The following is an 18,718-nucleotide window of genomic DNA, read 5'->3' as shown; positions in this document are numbered from 1 at the left end:
ATCTGCCCCCGCAGGCCACACCTTGATGGTCTTCACTGATGGCTTCACGCGATTGATGAGAGGTGCATATTTGGGAGTGAGGAACAAAGAAAGGTGATCTGACTGCCCCAGGTGGGGGAGGGGTTTCATGACGTAAGCTCCAGCCATGTTTGTGTAAACATGGTCTAAAGTTTTGTTTCCTCTGGTGTGACAGGAAACATGCTGGTGAAATTTCGGTAGTACTGACTTTAAGTTTGAATGATTAAAATCACCAGCAACAATAAGCGCAGCTTCGGGTGGACGGTCTGTTGTTTACTGATGGCTGTGTGAAGTTCTTTCATAGCGAGCTTAGCATCAGCAACCGGGGAATATAGGCTGCAGTTATAATGGTGGAAGTGAACTCCCGCGGTAGATAAAGCGGTCTACATTTAACCATGAGAAACTCAAGGTTAGCTGAACAATGTCTCCCAACAATAGCAGAGTTTGTGCACCAAGCTCTGTTAATGTAAATGCACAATCCACCACCTCTGGTCTTACCGGAGCCATCTATTGTTCTATCCGCCCGAATTTATGGCGTCCCGCTAGCTCAATAAGCGTTGTCCGGTATCCCGCTGTTTAACCATGTTTCCGTGAAGATTAGGACATTACAGTTCAAAAGTCTCTTGCTGCATGTGATGTTGAGTCGAATCTCGTCCATTTTGTTCAACAGCGACCGTACATTGGCAAGGATAATGCTGGGTAAAGAGAGCCGATGTGGTGTTAGCTTTAGCTTATCTCTTAGTCCTCCGCGCTTCCCCCGCCTTTGTTTACGATCTCGACGCCGCCTGCGAGCACTTCCGCCCGGCCGGGCAGAGTGTATAGCCTCGGGTGTTCTGGCGATCTCAGGAAGCATTCGAAGGTTGTCCATAAAACTGTCGGAAGTTCGCAAACCAATATCCAAAAGCTCACATCGGGTGTACGATGTAAAGGCACAACTGTTCCGCACGAACAGACCCGAAATGAGCAACAAAAATATAGCAAAATTGCAGAATCTGGAGAGACCGCGAGCCTCGCGATGTACTCGCGCCGCCATCTTGGTCATCTTTAATAAAGCTAACTTCACCTGTGAACTGCCAAAATACAGACAGCACATTACATGCCCCACCAGAGACTTTGGATCATTGCTACACAACAAAGGATGCATATCACTCAGTACCTAGAGCAGCTTTGGGACTCTTTGATCACTGTCTGGTTCATCTTCTTCCAACCTACAGTGAGAAACTAAAATCAGCTAAACCTGTAGTAAAGACTGTAAAGACTTGAACCAATGAAGCAGAGCTGGAATAACAAGCCTGCCTTGACTGCATGGATTGGAGTGTATTTGAGGCAGCAGACACCAGTCTGGATGAGCTCACAGATACTGTGACATCATATATCAGATTATGTGAGGATATGTGCATTCCTACTAAGACTTATTTAACATACAACAATGACAAACCATGGTTTAGAGCTAAACTCAGGCAGATTTGTCAGGCCAAAGAGCATATTCAGGCCAGGAACACACTGAATAAGGAAATCAGAGTGGGTTAAAGAAGATACTCTGATAAGCTGCATCAGTGTGGAGAGGCCTAAAAGACTTTACTAACTTCAAGACACCATCCCCCAACACTGAAGGGAATCAACAACTGGCAGACAACTTGAATATGTTTTACTGAAGATTTGAAAGGCACAATCTCACACCTGCTCTGACCTTCATTTCACACAAAAATCAATACCTCCTGTAACCCCCCTCTTCCCCCCTCCTGCTACTCAACCTGCACTTAAGATCTGTGAAGAGGAGGTATGCCATGTCTTCTGAAAACAAAATACAAGGACAGCACAGTCCCCAGATAGTGTTTCACCCACTTGTCTATATTCCTGTGCTGACCTTCTGGCCCCCATCTTCACACAGATCTTCAGTCAAGTCAAGTCAAGTCAATTTTATTTGTATAGCGCCTTTCACAACACACATAGTTTCAAAACAGCTTTACAGAAGATCAGGCATTAAAGACGATAAAACTGTTATGCACAATAATGTTGATGAATCATCATTGTGTAATTAGATAAAGTAGATCACTGGAGCAGTGTGAAGTTCCCTGCTGCTTCAAATGCTCCACCATTATTCCTGTCCCAAAGAAAGACAAAATCATAGGACATAATGACTACAGACCCGTAGCTCTTACATCTGTGGTCATGAAGTAATTTAAGAGACAAACCCACCTGAATGACATCACTGGGCCCTTTCTAGATCCCCTTCAGTTTGCTTATTGAACAAACAGGTCTGTGGATGATACAGTCAACATGGGATTGCATCACATCCTAAAACATCTGGACAGACCTGGGACATATGCAAAGATCCTTTTTGTGGACTTCAGTTCGGCTTTTAACACCATCATCTAAGCTATTCTCCAAACTAAATTACCCCAACACTCTGTTCCCACGTTTATCTGTCTGTGGATAACCAGCTTTCTGTCAGACAGACAGCAGATAGTTAGAAAGGGGAAATTCACTTCCAGCACATGTACGATCAGCACTTGTGCCCCCCAGGGATGTGTGCTCTCCCCACTACTCTTCTCCCTGCATACAAATTGCTGCATCACCATGGAGTCACGCTCTTGAAGTTTGCAGATGACACTACTATCATCTGAGGATGAACGGCTGGCTCACAGGTGCAGTCAAAACAACTGTAACTGATACACAGACTCGATGGTAGTGTTAAACCCGGAGGTGATGTTTATTAAGGGATTTAGGGGAGCTGGTGAACCTGAGTGCACACCACAGTGCAAAGGAGAGGAGATCACGGGAGCTTGATGATGGAGCAATGGAGTGAGGAGCTTTAACTCGGCGGAGCGCTGGAGAGGAGAATTACGTGGAACGTTGCTGGAACGAAGGAGCGAGGAGCTCTGGACGATGACCATGAAACGTCTAGGAGAGGAAGCAGGTAAGTGAGTCTATGATCAACGTGTGAGACCAGACAAAGAGTGAAGAGTGGGGCTTATATACTGTGAGGCAGATTGATGTGGGAACAGGTTTCAGGTGCGGGTGATTAGTATTCGGGAGAGAGAGAACGTGGAGTGTAAGTGCTGGGAGTGTCAGACGGAACTGTGACATTAACCTGGAGCTGAATGCTCAAAACAGTGCAGATGATAGTGGACTTTAGGAGGAACACCCCAACATTGACCCCACCCACACACACACGCTCACACATATGTTGGGTTTCCATGTTTTATGTGGACTTTCCATAGACATAATGGTTTTTATACTGTGCAAACTTTATATTCTATCCCCTATCTTTAACTCTACCCCTAAACCTATCCCTCACAGAAAACTTTCTGCATTTTTACATTTTCAAAAAACATAATTTAGTATGATTTATAAGCTGTTTTCCTCATGGGGACCGACAAAATGTCCCCACAACGTCAAAAATTTCGGGCTTTACTATCCTTATGGGGAAATTTGCTCCCCACAAAGTGATAAATACACACTCACACACACAGTTAGCACAGGTAGCACTCATAGTGTATGTTTTTAAGCATTTAAGTATTGAATTATAGGGACACTAGAAATGTCCTCATAAACCACATTTATAGCATACTACCCTTGTAATTACCAGTTTATAACCTAAAACAATGTCCTTGTAAACTACCTAAACCTGCCCACACACACACACACACACACACACACACACACATACACACACACTCATCCAACGCTAGGTGGCACTATAATAAACACTTTATATTTTGACTAATATCTTCAGTATAGGCTGGTTAATAGTCAATAATGTGTTTTGCTGTGACCCATTTTCACCAATCAACCTACAGTGTATCTTCTGAATGCAAAATCCAAACTTAACACAACTTGGTTAACTTCGATACAAAGACATTTTCAGTCCGCACACCGAATTTCACCCATTTCTGGCCATAGAAGGCGCTATAATAAAACCAAATACTGTACATTCAAACTCTGCAACCGTTTTATCAAGAAGTTCGAATTTAGCATGCATCTTTTTTTTAATTGTTTAAAAATGTTTAAACATCCTTTAAATATTGATTGCACAAAACAACAAAAATGGCCACCAGCAGCCAATCAAATGTCAGCAGGTAATAACTTGAGTTGTGAATAAAATTTGGCCAAAAAAAGTTGCCAAAATTAGGCTGCATATCAAATAAAAATTTGTATTTCCTCTGAATCCTTCAGTGCCCCCAAATCAATTGGTCATTTGGTTTCCATTTCTGCACAATTTTGATTCGTTAAGCCTTTTGGAAGATATAAGCCAAGACAATTTTGGGTGTGGCCTAGAATGTCTAATTGAGCTCAATATTCAAACATAAACATAGTGCACATGGATTTTTATTTATGCTAAGGAGGTGTTATAACTAAAATCCTAATTGTGCAACTATAAAAGCAGTTGAAATTTGACACCAAAAAAAACTGTGTCTACAGGGTCTACAGGTTCTGTCAAATTTGGCTATTTTGGTCATGTAATATTCAATTGTGCTTGGACCCCAATAACTACCACTTGCGGCAATATTTATAATAGGAATTTATAAAAGCATTAGGGCACTCAAAGTCTATATCACAAAAATCACAAGATCACAAAAAATAACACAAAATCACAGCTCCATATGACTTATATCCACATTGTGCCTAAAAATGTCCTTTAGCCATTTATATATTCACACCTTGAAATTTACTTTGTGATCACCGATTGGATCATAACAAAGAACATAAGACCATTTTGCACCATCTAATTCACATTTTTAATAGCTAAATGTGGATTATACGATTCAAACGGAGCACTCCAATAATGTCATATATAGCTCAGGATGAATCATCTTCTCATTTCTATTCCTTCAAAGAAGCACTTACATCCCAATAAGCTCAGCAAAGTCTCTATTTAAAACTATATTACTTCCTAGTCCAAGTGTTTGACTATAAATTGTGCTTGTATGGTAAACCACTACAGTGACAATACATCAATCCAAGTGAATTCTTGCACATCACTTATTTCTAAAAGACTTGTCCTCAGTTTAACTGGAAAGGTAGGTGACCGGTTCAACCCCCTGCAGCCTCAGGGGAGACTGATGTGTATTTTGACTGACTGTGTATGCATTAAAGGGAAAGAGTGAGTTACAGGGAGCATAAGACTGAGTCATTTTTGTAGCCGCCTTGTACACAACATCTAGCCTTCTTCCATCTCCATGAAAAATATAAAAGTGTATACAGGACTTACATAAAACACTCTTTTGTGAGATAAAAGTGCATTTGTGTGTGTGTTTTGAGTTATTCCTGTAGGGCAGTTGAGTACTTCTACAGCCTCTTTCCATATTCTCTTCCTGCCTTAACCTTTTTATATCTCTGCCTGTCCAGGTGGCAACTCCATATCCAGAAACATTCTGCATTTATGTGGTTTGGTGTGAATTCTGCCCTCGAGGTTCAAATAAAAACAAAGATTCCTTTTAACGCAAAATTGATATTTAGGCTAAAACTCTTTTGATATTTAGGCTATTTAACTCTTGAAAAAAATTATTTGAATAATAATTTACACTGTAAAACTGCTAACATGCAGTTGTTACCTCAATGTTCCAAAATGGTCTGATCGAATCATGTTACTATACCTACATTTTTGCTGAAGCATTTTTACTTGGCTTGTTGTATGCATCACGGCAGTTTCTTGGTAAAATGAACACTAGAGGCCCTTCAATAAAACTTCAGATTATCAGTTCATAAACACTAACTTTTCACTCTTTTCCTCACACAATTCTATCTTGTGATTTCTAAAGACTTTTACTATAGTACATTAAAAGGCAATTCATTTTAATGTTTGCATAACATAATCAGCTATATTTACATACTTTACATACTATTACATGTCCAAGTGCAATCAAATTGTGCGGTAGCTCAACTGATAGAGTGTTACACTTGCGATGTAAAAGAGCAGGGTTTTAGTCCTGAAGAGCATGTGACAAGTCGAAAGGGACAAAGAAGCACCACAACATGACGTGGCTGCTTCCGAAATTGCATTTTTTTATCTCACGTTTGCTTTTATGACACTATCGGTTAGGTTTAAGTGTAGGGAAGGTTTTGTTGATTTAAAACTCGATAGAGCAAGTGTAACCTTAAAATCCTAAACTTTAAAATCTATTTGGGAGAAAATGTTACTAGCTTTTAGTGCCACACAGTGGACGTTTCACCTCGGAGCGTAAATTGTAGCAATCCTAATCTTGGCAGGGTTGTCCCAAATCCCAACCGCTACTCAGGCACACACACACACACACACACACACACATGTTGTGTTTCCATGTTTTATGGGGACTTTCCATAGACATAATGGTTTTTATACTGTACAAACTTTATATTCTATCCCCTAAACCTAACCCTACCCCTAAACCTAACCCTCACAGAAAACTTTCTGCATTTTTACATTTTCAAAAAACATAATTTAGTATGATTTATAAGCTGTTTTCCTCATGGGGACCGACAAAATGTCCCCACAAGGTCAAACATTTCGGGTTTTACTATCCTTATGGGGACATTTGGTCCCCACAAAGTGATAAATACACGCTCACTCACTCACACACATGCACACACACACACACCCACACACACACCCACACACACATGTTGTGTTTCCATGTTTTATGGGGACTTTCCATAGACATAATGGTTTTTATACTGTACAAACTTTATATTCTATCCCCTAAACCTAACCCTACCCCTAAACCTAACCCTCACAGAAAACTTTCTGCATTTTTACATTTTCAAAAAACATAATTTAGTATGATTTATAAGCTGTTTTCCTCATGGGGACCGACAAAATGTCCCCACAAGGTCAAACATTTCGGGTTTTACTATCCTTATGGGGACATTTGGTCCCCACAAAGTGATAAATACACGCTCACACACACACACACACACACACACACACACACACACACACACACACACACACACACACACACACACACACACACACACACACACATCCAATGCTACATGGCACTATAATAAACACTTTACATTTTCACTAGTATCTTTGCAGACGTATAGTCTGGTTAACAGCCTTACCCATTCTCAATTATCGACCTATATCTTTTAAACGCAAAGTCCAAATTTAGCAAACCTAGGTAAACTTTGATACAAAGACATTTTGAGTACACATACCAAATGTCATCTGTCCATAGGGAGTGCTATAATAATAATAATAATAATAATAAACATCCAAACTCTCCAAGCATTTCATCAAGGAAGTTGAAATTTAGCTTAAATTAAAATATTGATTGGACAAATTATGGCCACCTGCAGCCAATCAAATTTCAGCAGGTAATAACTTGCTCTATGAATGATATTTGGCATACACTTACAGGTTGCCAATATCAGGCTTTATATCAAATAAATGTGTATTTCCTCTGAATCCTTCAGTGCCACTAAATCAATCGGTCGTTTGGTTTCCATTTCTGCACGAAAACATTTATACCAAGAATTTTGATTCATTAAGTCGTTCGAAAGATATAAGCCGCTAACATTTTAGGTGTGGCCTAGAATACCTAATTGGCCTATATCTTGTGAGCTCAATATTCAAACTTAAAACATAGTGCACATAGACAGAACACTTTGAGGTCGCATGCCAAATGAAATACATTTCTGATTCTAGGGAGGCACTATAACTTAAGAAAATCCTAATTGTGCAACTGTCAACGTTTCTTACTAAACATCTGCAGGTATGTGTATCTAACATGGTGCCTCTGTAGAAAGGAAAGTCTCCTGCTGAGAAAGCTCCTCCAAATGAAAAGCTGTGAGAAATAATCAATTTTGTTATTGCTTTGGGACCACCTTCATTGCTTCCCGATTCAGTTTAAGCAGTTCGGGGGATGTGATAACCAGCTTCTATCTTCTATTTAAAACAGACTGTGCTCCATGATTCTGAACAGAATTTAATATGAGACATGTTTATGTTTTTAAAAGCATTGGCCAGTGTGTTTTGCCTCGGGGTGGCTGGTGTGTTGTAGCCCCCATGCTGGTGTCTGTGGTTACAGGAAGTGACATGGCCTTGTGGCAGGAGACATAGCAATTGTCTCTGACAGTGTGGGGGTGTGTGGGGGAGGGTGGACAGTAAAGGATATAAATGAAGGAGTAGAGAGGAGATGTGATGTGGGAGCCTGACATATTCTGGTGCATTTTGTTTCTGATGGTGAAGTGCTTAGAAAAAATTTAGTTTTTCAGAAAAGGGGTTTGAAGAATAGGTCAGTGCTCTGGCAACAAAATCATTACACAGAGGCCATATGGTTGTGATAAAATCTAGTACATTTTAAATGTATTTTACAGCATAGTGTTATAATATTATTGCAATATATTGCAATTGCAAACTCAATAGTTTGTCTGTCTTTCGTGTACACGGGTGTGCCTCACATCGCGCTTGTTTTAAGCGCCTGGGTCTTCAGCTGTATTCACGTTGTGCTGAGGTTCGGTCACTTCGGTTTGAGATTTCGGATTTGTGTGTGGCCGACCTCTCATACAGGTGTCCTGTCTTGTTTTTGTCACATGTTGTGTGCATCATGTGGTGTTTACCTCACGATGTACACTTGTGTTTCCTTTAGTGTGAGAATGCGTGGCATCGTTTTTTTGCCATAGCTATGCTCTCGTCTTATTTTTTTGGTTGGCATGTGCTTATATTGCCATATTGTCTTGGTGATGTGCAAGTACTGTAAAAATAATTTCTCCTCTATCACCTTCCATAACAATATGCAGATCTGACATATAGGTGGTGCTCTAATGCATTTTAGCCCTCACAGATGTGCTTGTCCATTCAGGCATTCAGTCTAATTTTCCATTCATGCACCATCCTTGATATTTCATCAAATATATTGGCCTCTGAGTGGACTAAAACTCAATCTATTGTGTCATTAGAAAGCTGAAGTCCTCCTTTGTGATGATATATAAAATGTTATCATCAATAGTCGAAAACATATTTTTCTGATGATTTGTTTAGCATGTTTTTCCAACTGGATGGCATATGTTGTTCTGGACATCTAAGATAACATTGGATTATTCACACAAGCAAGCTCATAGACAAGTAAAAATGGCTAATTATTTTTAGAAAACCGCAAGATAAAAGCAGATATAAATTTTTTAGCTATTTGAGGCTTACAGCAGCAGTGATCGCGCATAAAAGAGACACTTGTTTTTGATGACTTATAGAAATCATATTTCACTTTGTGATTTTTTTGAACATATTTTAAACTGTAGAATTAGGTTAACAAATATCCTGAGAATGAGAGCTTTCATTTGATATATGATTGTCCATTAAAATACTAGTGAAGGACATAGTCATTTATATTATATCATATAAATATCCCCATTACCTGTAGGGGTGCTAATTTGCAACACAAATGATTTGAGACCTTATTTTTATATTTTAAATAACATAAATTCAGAAGTGATGTTATCTCTGAAAAGTTCTGATTCCAAGCTTTCAAATGATACCTTGTATGCCTGATATAGTTATATGGGGAATTTATGCGTAAAAAAAAATGTGCGTTATGGCGCCATCATTTTAGTGGGTCCATAGACTTTAAGGGGTGAATTAACTGGTCTGAATCAACCTGAATACATTAGGTTACACCAACAAAACTTGTCCAAAAAGCACATAAAGGCAGCATAAAAATAATCCATAACTCCAGTGGTTTAATCCAAAAGTCTTCTAAAGCTATCCAAATGATTTTGGGTGAGAACAGGCAAAAAATGTAGCTCCATTTTCATTTTAAATCTTGACATCTACACTCTCCTTGGCAATCCTGATTTTAAGCTTGAGTACACTTCCTAGCACAATCTGTCACTCTGAGGCCGGGCATTTTCCCAGTGGGCCAACGCACTTTGGGGCCGATTATGGGCGGACTGGCCATTGGGAGAACCGAGCAGGCCGGTGGTACGTCCGCGAAACGTGCCGAATGGGCCACGATAAGCAAAAATGAGCCGCCCCCCCCAACCCCCCTGTAAAGGAGTTCAATGGGAAGGAGGAGGCGAGAACCGGCTTGGCAATATAAATAATATTTTAATGAATAACTTAAACCAAAAGACAAACACACACATGACGGACATGTCCGTAAACTATCTCTCTGTAGTACACCCCCAGAAAAACACAAAAATTTAAACGATAGGGAAAAGGCCAACGCAGAGCGGCAGTGAGAGAGAGAGAGGAGAGAGAGATAAAAAAAAAAACATACTCGCCGGTTCTCCGATACACCATCGCATGGTCCTCGATCACTTCTCCACCCTCTCCGGCATTCGACAGCCGCTTCTCCGACTCGTGGGGAAACTCCTCTGCCCCTGGCAGCGGCTCTACCACTCCAGGTGGTCGGGGAACACTTCCCTCCTCCCCTCGCGGATGGCGGTCTTCCTCCGACCCCTCCGCGTTTTTGGGGATGGCAGGGCTCTCCTCCGCCCCTGGCAGCGGTTCCATCGCTCCAAGCGGTCAGGGAGTCCAGTCCCCACTCGCCTCGCGGACTGTGGCCGTTTACCGCGTCCGGGCGGTTGGTCTACTCCCTCCCCGGTGGATGGCAGCGGCACTCCCCTGGATGGACGGCAGTGTCCAAGACTCCACAACGGGCATCCCTCCTCCTTCTCGGGCTTTGGCACCAGTGTAAAGGAATTCAATGGGAAGGAGGAGGCGAGAACCGGCTTGGCAATATAAATAACATTTTAATGAATAACTTAAACCAAAAGACAAACACACACATGACGGACATGTCTGTAAACTATCTCTCTCTCATCGCACCAACGTCTGCCATTGGCCTTTTTCCCTCTTGAGGCTTAATTAGCCTGATAAGGGACCGGGTATGTAGAATCACAACCCGGCCCCGCCCTCCACCCTGCCACACCACCCTAACAACTTTATGGCCAGTTGCCATGTAAGATCCCGAGACAATTTCTCTTCCCAGACCAGCCCTGCTCTGAGGCATGTGTCAAGCTCTAGGAAGTGTAAACAAGCTTGAAATGATGAGTGTGTCTAGAGACTGCAATGGCAAGATGTATGGTGAAAAAGGAGTTATTTTGGTCTGTTCTTACCAAAAAATGTATTGGATTAAACCACTGTAGTCATATGGATTAATTTTATGCTGCCTTTATATGCTTGTTTGAGCTTCAAAGTTCTGGCCACCATTCACTTGCATTGTATGGCCCTACACTGTAGGGCAGATACACTGCCCTACAGAGCTGAAATATTCTTCTAAAAACCTTTGTTTGTGTTCTGCTGAAGAAAGAAAGTCATACACATCTGGGATCACATGAGGGTGAGTAAATTTCATTTTTGGGTGAACTATGCCTTAAAGTTTTCTTTAAAAATATAAAAATTCTTATTAAGATATTAAGTGCAATAAAAATTATTTTCATTGTCATTATTATGGTCTATAATTATTCCTTAACTTCTTAGCATGCAGAAAAAAAAAATTCAATCCCTTAAACCCCCAAGGAACACGTGAAAATTGCACTTTTTTTTTAAGTTACCTAAAAATGTGCTTTGTGTGGTAACATTTAAATTATGAGGCTTTAATCAATTCATTATATTTTTAATCATGATTGAATCCTGACTAAATGGCATCAACAAAATCATTTTTAAGAGTCAGATCAGTTAAAAATAGCTCCTGCCCAACTGCACACATTCACTTTTTACAGAGCAGAAAATCTGTGTTTTCATGCTGCTCTTAGAGAAATGGGAGGTCATATTTAGAAGAAAGGCTGCATATGTGACACTAGCTTGCTTTTCTAAAGATGACACTTTAGAATAGACATGTATTGTCTCCATTATTCATTGCAATGGGGCATCTTGCAATTAATGTTTGTGTGATAGAGAGAGAAAGAGATGTGATGGGGGAGGGTAAAGGATGAAGAAATGTCATGGCTGGGGGTGAAGAGAATTTTTTAACATTATTATTGTGGAAATACCCCTCCCCCTGTATGCCCCATCTCATTACTGACTCCGTTCACCTTTCAAGGGGTTATGGGAAATCACATGCACCAATCAGAAAAAGTGTAGATTGCCCAGTCATATATGCTTGACTGCACAAGTGACATCAAGGTTCAAGAGCTCTTGATGTCTGAGGTTATTTTATATATCCCTGCTATAAAGTGAGCATAGGTTGAGACATAGCTCTATGTATAGACCAGTTTATTTGCCAAATGACCAAAAGAGCACAAATGCAACACTTTGCAGCTTTAAGTTCAAAGAACTATCAGGGTTTGTCCTTAAATGCATCCATGAATTATCAGAATGACAAGAGAGTAGCAGCCACGGGGGATGTGGGGGACACGTTAAATTGGTGATTTCTGTCCCCTGCACTTTTCCAAGCTAAAATCATAACGAGTCCAAATGATGGATTTGCATACAGTATTCTTTGCGTTTTGTAACTTTGGGCTGTTTAAGCAACCATCCAGCCAATCACAGGTGAGTTTCAAGAGCTGAACACTTGCATAATAGGCCTTCAGACAGACAGTCTAATCAATGTGGCTCCGTTCATTTCTACAAAGTTGCTTTCAACAATGCTCATTTATCCATGGTTTTTTATCGGCATTGATGTTGATCTAAATTAATAATCTAGAGATGAGGAACACACAAATGAGAATTATTTATCTGCATTTCATTCGTGATTGGCATCATTGAAAATGCACTTCAGAAAAACAAAAACTTCATTAAGTTATGCTTTTTACATTATGTTTGTGAGTTAATAATTTGATTGGTTGTTTTTGCCAATTTAAACAGATTATTAGATCTGCATTAAGTAAAGCTATTTTTAATATCAGCTCCAAATTTTTAACCACTATGTTGGTGTGCCGTCGACAAACTAGAAAAATAGATAGATCTGCTGTGTTCTTAGAACCTTATGTATTTTACTCAAGTGAATAGATATTTAAAACGTATGGATATTTTTGAAACATTATAATTATTATAAGAATTGTATTGTTGTCGTTTGATAAAGTCATGCTCAGCAGCACACAGACCGTAGGGAAATGATAGATTTCTTTGTTCTTATAATGCTTAAAACCTCAACTAAAGTCTCTTTGTAGGTCTGTAGACATATACATTTTAAAGGATTAAAATTTTCTTTTGATCGTTGTATTCAGTGACTAACTCATTTCACATAAGACACTCATTTGTCACCACCTTCTGGCATCACCAGAAATGGTCACTGAATCATTAAAGGAATAGTTCACCCAAAAATGCTAATTTGCTGATAAATTACTCACCTTCAGGCCATCCACGATGTATATGACCTTCTTTCTTCATCAGAATAGGATTTAAGATTTTTAGGAAAGTATGCCAGGTTTTTAGCTTCATCCAATGCAAGTGAATGGACACCAATATTTGACGGTCCATAAAGAACATATAGTCAGCATCAAAGTAATCCACACGAATACAGTTGATTATGTAATATCTTCAGAATCGATATGTTTGTGTGAAAAACGAATCGCTAATTAAAACTTTACTAAGTTCCTGTAAACACTCAATGCCAAACGTCGCTGTCGTTTGACGTCAGCTAGAATTCAGAAGTTCTGCTCTGTTTACCACAGAAGACGGCACTTCATGTGAGAGTTAGTTCAATTCAGCTACAGAGAGCATGCAGAAGCGCCAATTTAAGTTAATAGCGTTTTAATTAGCTAATTGTTTTTTACACAAACGTATCAATTCACTTCAGAAGACATTACTTAATCGACTGGAGTCATGTGGATTACTTTGATGCTGCCTAAATGTGCTTTTTGGACTGTCAAAAATATGTGTCCATTCACTTCACAAAAATCATAAAAATCATAAATCCTGTTGTGATGAAGAAAGAAGGTCATATACATCGTGGATGGCCTGAGGGTGAGTAAATTATCCACAAATTTAGATTTTTGGGTGAACTATTCCTCTAAAAGAATCTGAACAAATTTTGGTGATCGTAGTCAAAACACTCGAGCCACTTGGATACATTTAAATCCCACAATGCACAAGCACAGAGTAAAAAATGTAACTGTGCACTTGCACAATTGTCATTGTTGTAATTTATTAAACTATTTGAACCAGCTTGTGCTCAGTCTTTTATTGTTATGTGTGAAACAGAAATAATTGCTCCACAAGATGCCCTTTATTTTTGCAGCTAAGTTTGCAAAATTTTGCACTTATTTTATAATCTTTAAAATACTGCAAATATTTAAAATGTAATAATACATATATATATATATATATATATATATATATATATATATATATATATATATATATATATATATATAATACTTATATCATACTTATATATGAATACTGTAATATTTTAATACTGCACTGTAAGTGTTGGGTCTGTGCAAGCCAACTACTGACAGCTGTGTCCCCCCACTTTTAAAATGACTGCTACGCCCCTGAAGAATGAAGAATGTAGTAGTTGTAAAGTATTTAGTATCATCTATTCAGGATGCATGCAATGTCCAGATATAACACCACAGCTTTAAAGGTTTCCTGGACTTCAGCACCATGGACAGAGGACTCATTTCTAAAACAGTTTATTCTACTGCATTAATGAGGTTGCATCTTGTTGTAACTACCCAGGCTAAATAATTCAAGTTTGAGAAGAATTGCTAATAATGATAGTCAAAGATAGCCTATGTGCTCTTTTATTGACATTGAATGCGAATATCCAAAGAATACTATTCACAGCAACCAAAAGAGAAACCAGAAATGGCATTTCTCCACGGCAAAATCAAGACCATGGGCAAATTAATCGAACTGAATCACAAATGTGCTTAAAAAAACCAGTTAAGGTGGTATTCTTACCTACACGAAGGTTAGACTTGAACCAGAGCACATCTGCAGAAGTGACGAGGCTCAAACGAGAGTAACGAGGCGAGCATGTGCTTTATGAATGATTGGTTTTACCCGGGTGAACTGTTACGGAATCCGCGCAAGTGGCTTTCGTCGATTTCTCGTCGACTTTCGGGGTCCAAAAACCTCTCAAACATGAAGCGAACGGGATGGAAACAGCGTAAATGCTGCGCAGTCCGAAGCAAAATTAAAGTGTTCCTTTTTTCATATCTGTTTTTGTCAACATCCTGAGCAAGTTTTAATGGACAGTTCCTCAAATGTGACGGGGGAAAAGCTCCGAGCACAATATAGTAATTTAGAATAATTATAATAATAATGAAATGAAAAAAAAAAACTTGTTGAGGTAACCCAATTTTAAGTCCTTTTCGATAGATAGCCCTATTAAAATCCGGCGTCGTATGATAAAATCAGCGTAAACTAGCTACATCGAAGAAGTGGTCCGCAACGCTATTCCTCTTGTGTCGCTTTAAAACGTCCTCAGATCTTCAATGCACTCCAAAATTCATGTATATCTGCTGGAGATGTCACAGTTGTCTATATTCCTTCTTCTCCTTGTGCGAGAAAATTAAAAGGGACTGTGAAATCTCAGCTTGTTTGTTCTCAGAGCTCGTGTTGCTGATTTGCCGTGCGTTTGGTGTCGCGCGATCTTTCCCGCGAGATAATTGCTGCTGTTTGTCTCGTGCAGCTGAAGTCCACTGTAAATCTGCCCGCGCGCGCGGAGTGGGATGAGACGGTTTAACAGTTCCGGGCACTGACTGACGATATGCGGCTATCAGGAACTGTGATGTGAGCTCAACGAATCCAGAGAAGCATCATAAATTCATCCGAGCGCATTTAGTGCGTTAGATAACGTCTGAGTGATTAATTAAGACATGTAAAACTTTACAATGCTGTGTTTATTGTGTTGTGTATTTAGCTAAATAACAGACTAACCTATACACTGGAAAAAAAAAGACTAAAAACTCATAATAAACTAAACAGAATATTTTGTGGTGAAGTAAATATAGCAGAAAAGATAAAGTACTTTCTACCTTGAATAAGTTAGTTTAAGCATGGACTTGAAAATATTATGTAAATTCTACATTTGTACTCAATTCAAGCATGTAAAAAGAAATGCTCTAGCTTATAAGTAAATATGATTTATGATTGTTTGTTATCTTTACAATGTGTCATCATGGATCAAGCCTAAAGTAGAAAACTTTGTCATAATTATTTGCTAATATGAGTAAATGTCACTGGTATATAAATTAAGTAAATTTTTTTCCGAAACTCGGAATGTCATTTCCTGCCTGAGATATGAGGCAGGGGCGAGGAGCCTATCCCCGTGCAGGATGGGACTCAACTGGTGGTGGTGGGGTGGTGGAGGTTCCCGTGTTAGCACACTGAAACAGCAATGTGATAGATTGTGAGCAGACTTATAAAGCAATGGCTTACATGTGATTGGCTGGATATTACCCAGCTAATGGTGCGATGATGTACAGCTGCTAGTCTTCCCGCTAGAACTACGCTGCGCTTACATGTCTTATAGGCTTCTATATTTCATGTGTATTCACCTGATTCAACATGTGTTCATGAGAAAAGTTCAAAATGTGAAATGTTCAAATCAAATGTTAATTAAAGGTTATTTAAGTACCATGTACATCAGATTTGTAAGTTAAAGTTACTGTTTTAACTGAAATGTTTAAATAAAATGTTACTCACTCACTTTAATCAATATCATGTCATGAAGTTAAGTAGATTTTACATAATTTTATACCATTAAAATGTACTTGTGAAATAAAAATTAAGTAAATCTTACTAGTCATTTCTTTCTGTGGAGGACACGATGTTAGCCTTAGTAAAAATCATCATAATGCATATGCATTACAATTCTAGTGAGGTTTTGTATTCAAATCTTAAAAGTCAACATGGACCAAGTTATTTAAATGTTATTTCAATAACAAGCACATAAATTGTGTTTACAGTCCAAAAGATCTTATTTTAAAAGAATCTGGTACTTTATTCCTCTAAGTCTATTACTATAATGGTAGCTACATTTACAGGTGCCAAAGTTTATAACATCAACAATTTTCTAAAACACTTCAAAGGGGTCCAAGGCAGCTTTTGTGTAATGCAATAAAACAGTATGTAAGTCATATTTCCATTTCTCATTGATTGCTGTTTCCTGATTTGCAATTTGATGGAACCAGTGGCTGTTTATGGTCAACGGTGCATATAATTCTTCTTTGGAGCGATGAGCGTTGAGAATTACACCCACCTCCCTTTCTCTCACACACAAAATGTTGATGTAAGATCTACTGTAGGTGATTATTTCATGTCAGCCACTGATATTGCCCTTTCCTTCAGGCCCTTATCTACAGAAACTGGGTTGTAAGGATGGCCTGAAGACTGAATACAAGAGCTGCCCAGCAGAACTGGATAAAGGCCAGGATACGCTGTAGCCCATCTGTAAGGCCTGCTCATTGAGTGATTTTGGCCAACATGATAACTGGTAGGATACACATGGCTCATCCATGATGCGACCCTTCGGTCCAGTTCTAGACTGGGCTATGTGGTGATATGATTTCTTCAGACATTTACAAGAAATTTACACAAGATCATATGCTGCAGATTTTAAAATTTGTTTCAAGTTTCTAGCTGGGACAAACCAGAGTACCAGGTTTCCATGGTACCAGAACCTGTGTCTCGGAGGTTGTTTGTCCAGTGCTCTATCAGTTGCATTAAGGTAAATGTGTTCACATCCAAATTGATGCTAAAATGTCTGATGGAGCATTGCGCTTGTCAGCAATTCAGCTGAATGTGGTTGATTTTTGAGAAATGCATTTGTTATTAAGGTGCCAAATATTAAGAATAGGGGACTGAGCTCTATCTTAGTGACAAAGCTGGGCATAATACATAACCTGGGTGGAACTAGTTGAACCACGTCTGTTCGGTCCTCATTCCATCCTGTGTCTGATCTCTCTATGGAAGACATGGAAGAACAACTCTTTCTTTCATTCTCTGAGTGTGTCCAGCTTCATGCTGACTGAAGTACTGTTACAAACTGGATAATGTCAGTATGTGCCTCGGGCCATCTGACTCCTTTCTAGTGTGCGTCTGTATACATAAAACCCCACTCTTTGTCACATGTGACTTGCAACATATACACTAAAGCAGAGGTTCTCAATAGGTGGTTTGTATATGTTCTGATATAGTCATGGATATCATAGATAGTTCACCCAAAAATGACAATTATCTCATCATTTCCTCACCCTCATGCCATCTCAGATATGTATCACTTTCTTTCTTCTGCAGAACACAAATTTAGATTTTAGAAGAATATCTCAGCTCTGGAGGTCAATACAATGCAAGTGAAAGGTGGCAAGAAATTTGAAGCTCCAAAAGCACACAAATGCAGCATAAAAGTAATCCATATGACTCCAGTGGTTAATCTATATCATCAGAAGTGATATGATAGAAGTGGGTGAGAAACAAATCAATATTTAAGTCCTATTTTACCATAAATTATCCTTCCTGCACAGCAGGTAATGAGGTGTTACTACAGTAATAGGGTTTTTAAATAGTAACCATGTTTCATTTTGTGGTTACTATGATTTTACTACAAAATGGTGATACTACGGTTACTGTAGTAAAACCATGGTTCCTTTTTGTAAGGTTTTTGTAAAGTTGGTGAAGGGTGCCTGTGGGACTAAATAAACACAATAAACACACTGCAGTGATGCTCTTATACTGTATGTTAGTATTTAATTAGGGGTGTAAATAGTATCTGCCACAATTTGCAGATCTAACACTGTTTGCACTTAGTACAAAGAACATGATTTGTGTTGCTATTTACACTTAGTGAAAAATACCCTCTGCCATTTGTATATT

The 18,718-nt window shown here is 39.1% G+C and overlaps 1 protein-coding gene across 2 annotated transcripts in view; it reads right to left on the bottom strand.

Annotated features, from left to right (window-relative positions):
- Nucleotides 1–15,572, bottom strand: part of LOC127636919 (protein FAM163B-like) — a 42,139-nt gene extending 26,567 nt beyond the window's left edge. The window contains exon 1 of one of the 2 annotated variants that reach the window (XM_052117720.1): nucleotides 14,801–15,572. The gene's annotated coding sequence lies outside the window, so the exon portion shown is untranslated. The remainder of the gene's footprint in view (nucleotides 1–14,800) is intronic. The other variant, XM_052117721.1, reaches the window with a different exon arrangement.
- Between the last annotated feature and the right edge of the window lie 3,146 nt (nucleotides 15,573–18,718).

Source organism: Xyrauchen texanus, chromosome 44 (genome assembly GCF_025860055.1).
Source record: "Xyrauchen texanus isolate HMW12.3.18 chromosome 44, RBS_HiC_50CHRs, whole genome shotgun sequence".
NCBI classification, from domain to species: Eukaryota; Metazoa; Chordata; class Actinopteri; order Cypriniformes; family Catostomidae; genus Xyrauchen; species Xyrauchen texanus.
The sequence above is the reverse complement of the archived record's forward strand: the minus strand, read 5'-3'. Positions and strand labels throughout refer to the sequence as shown.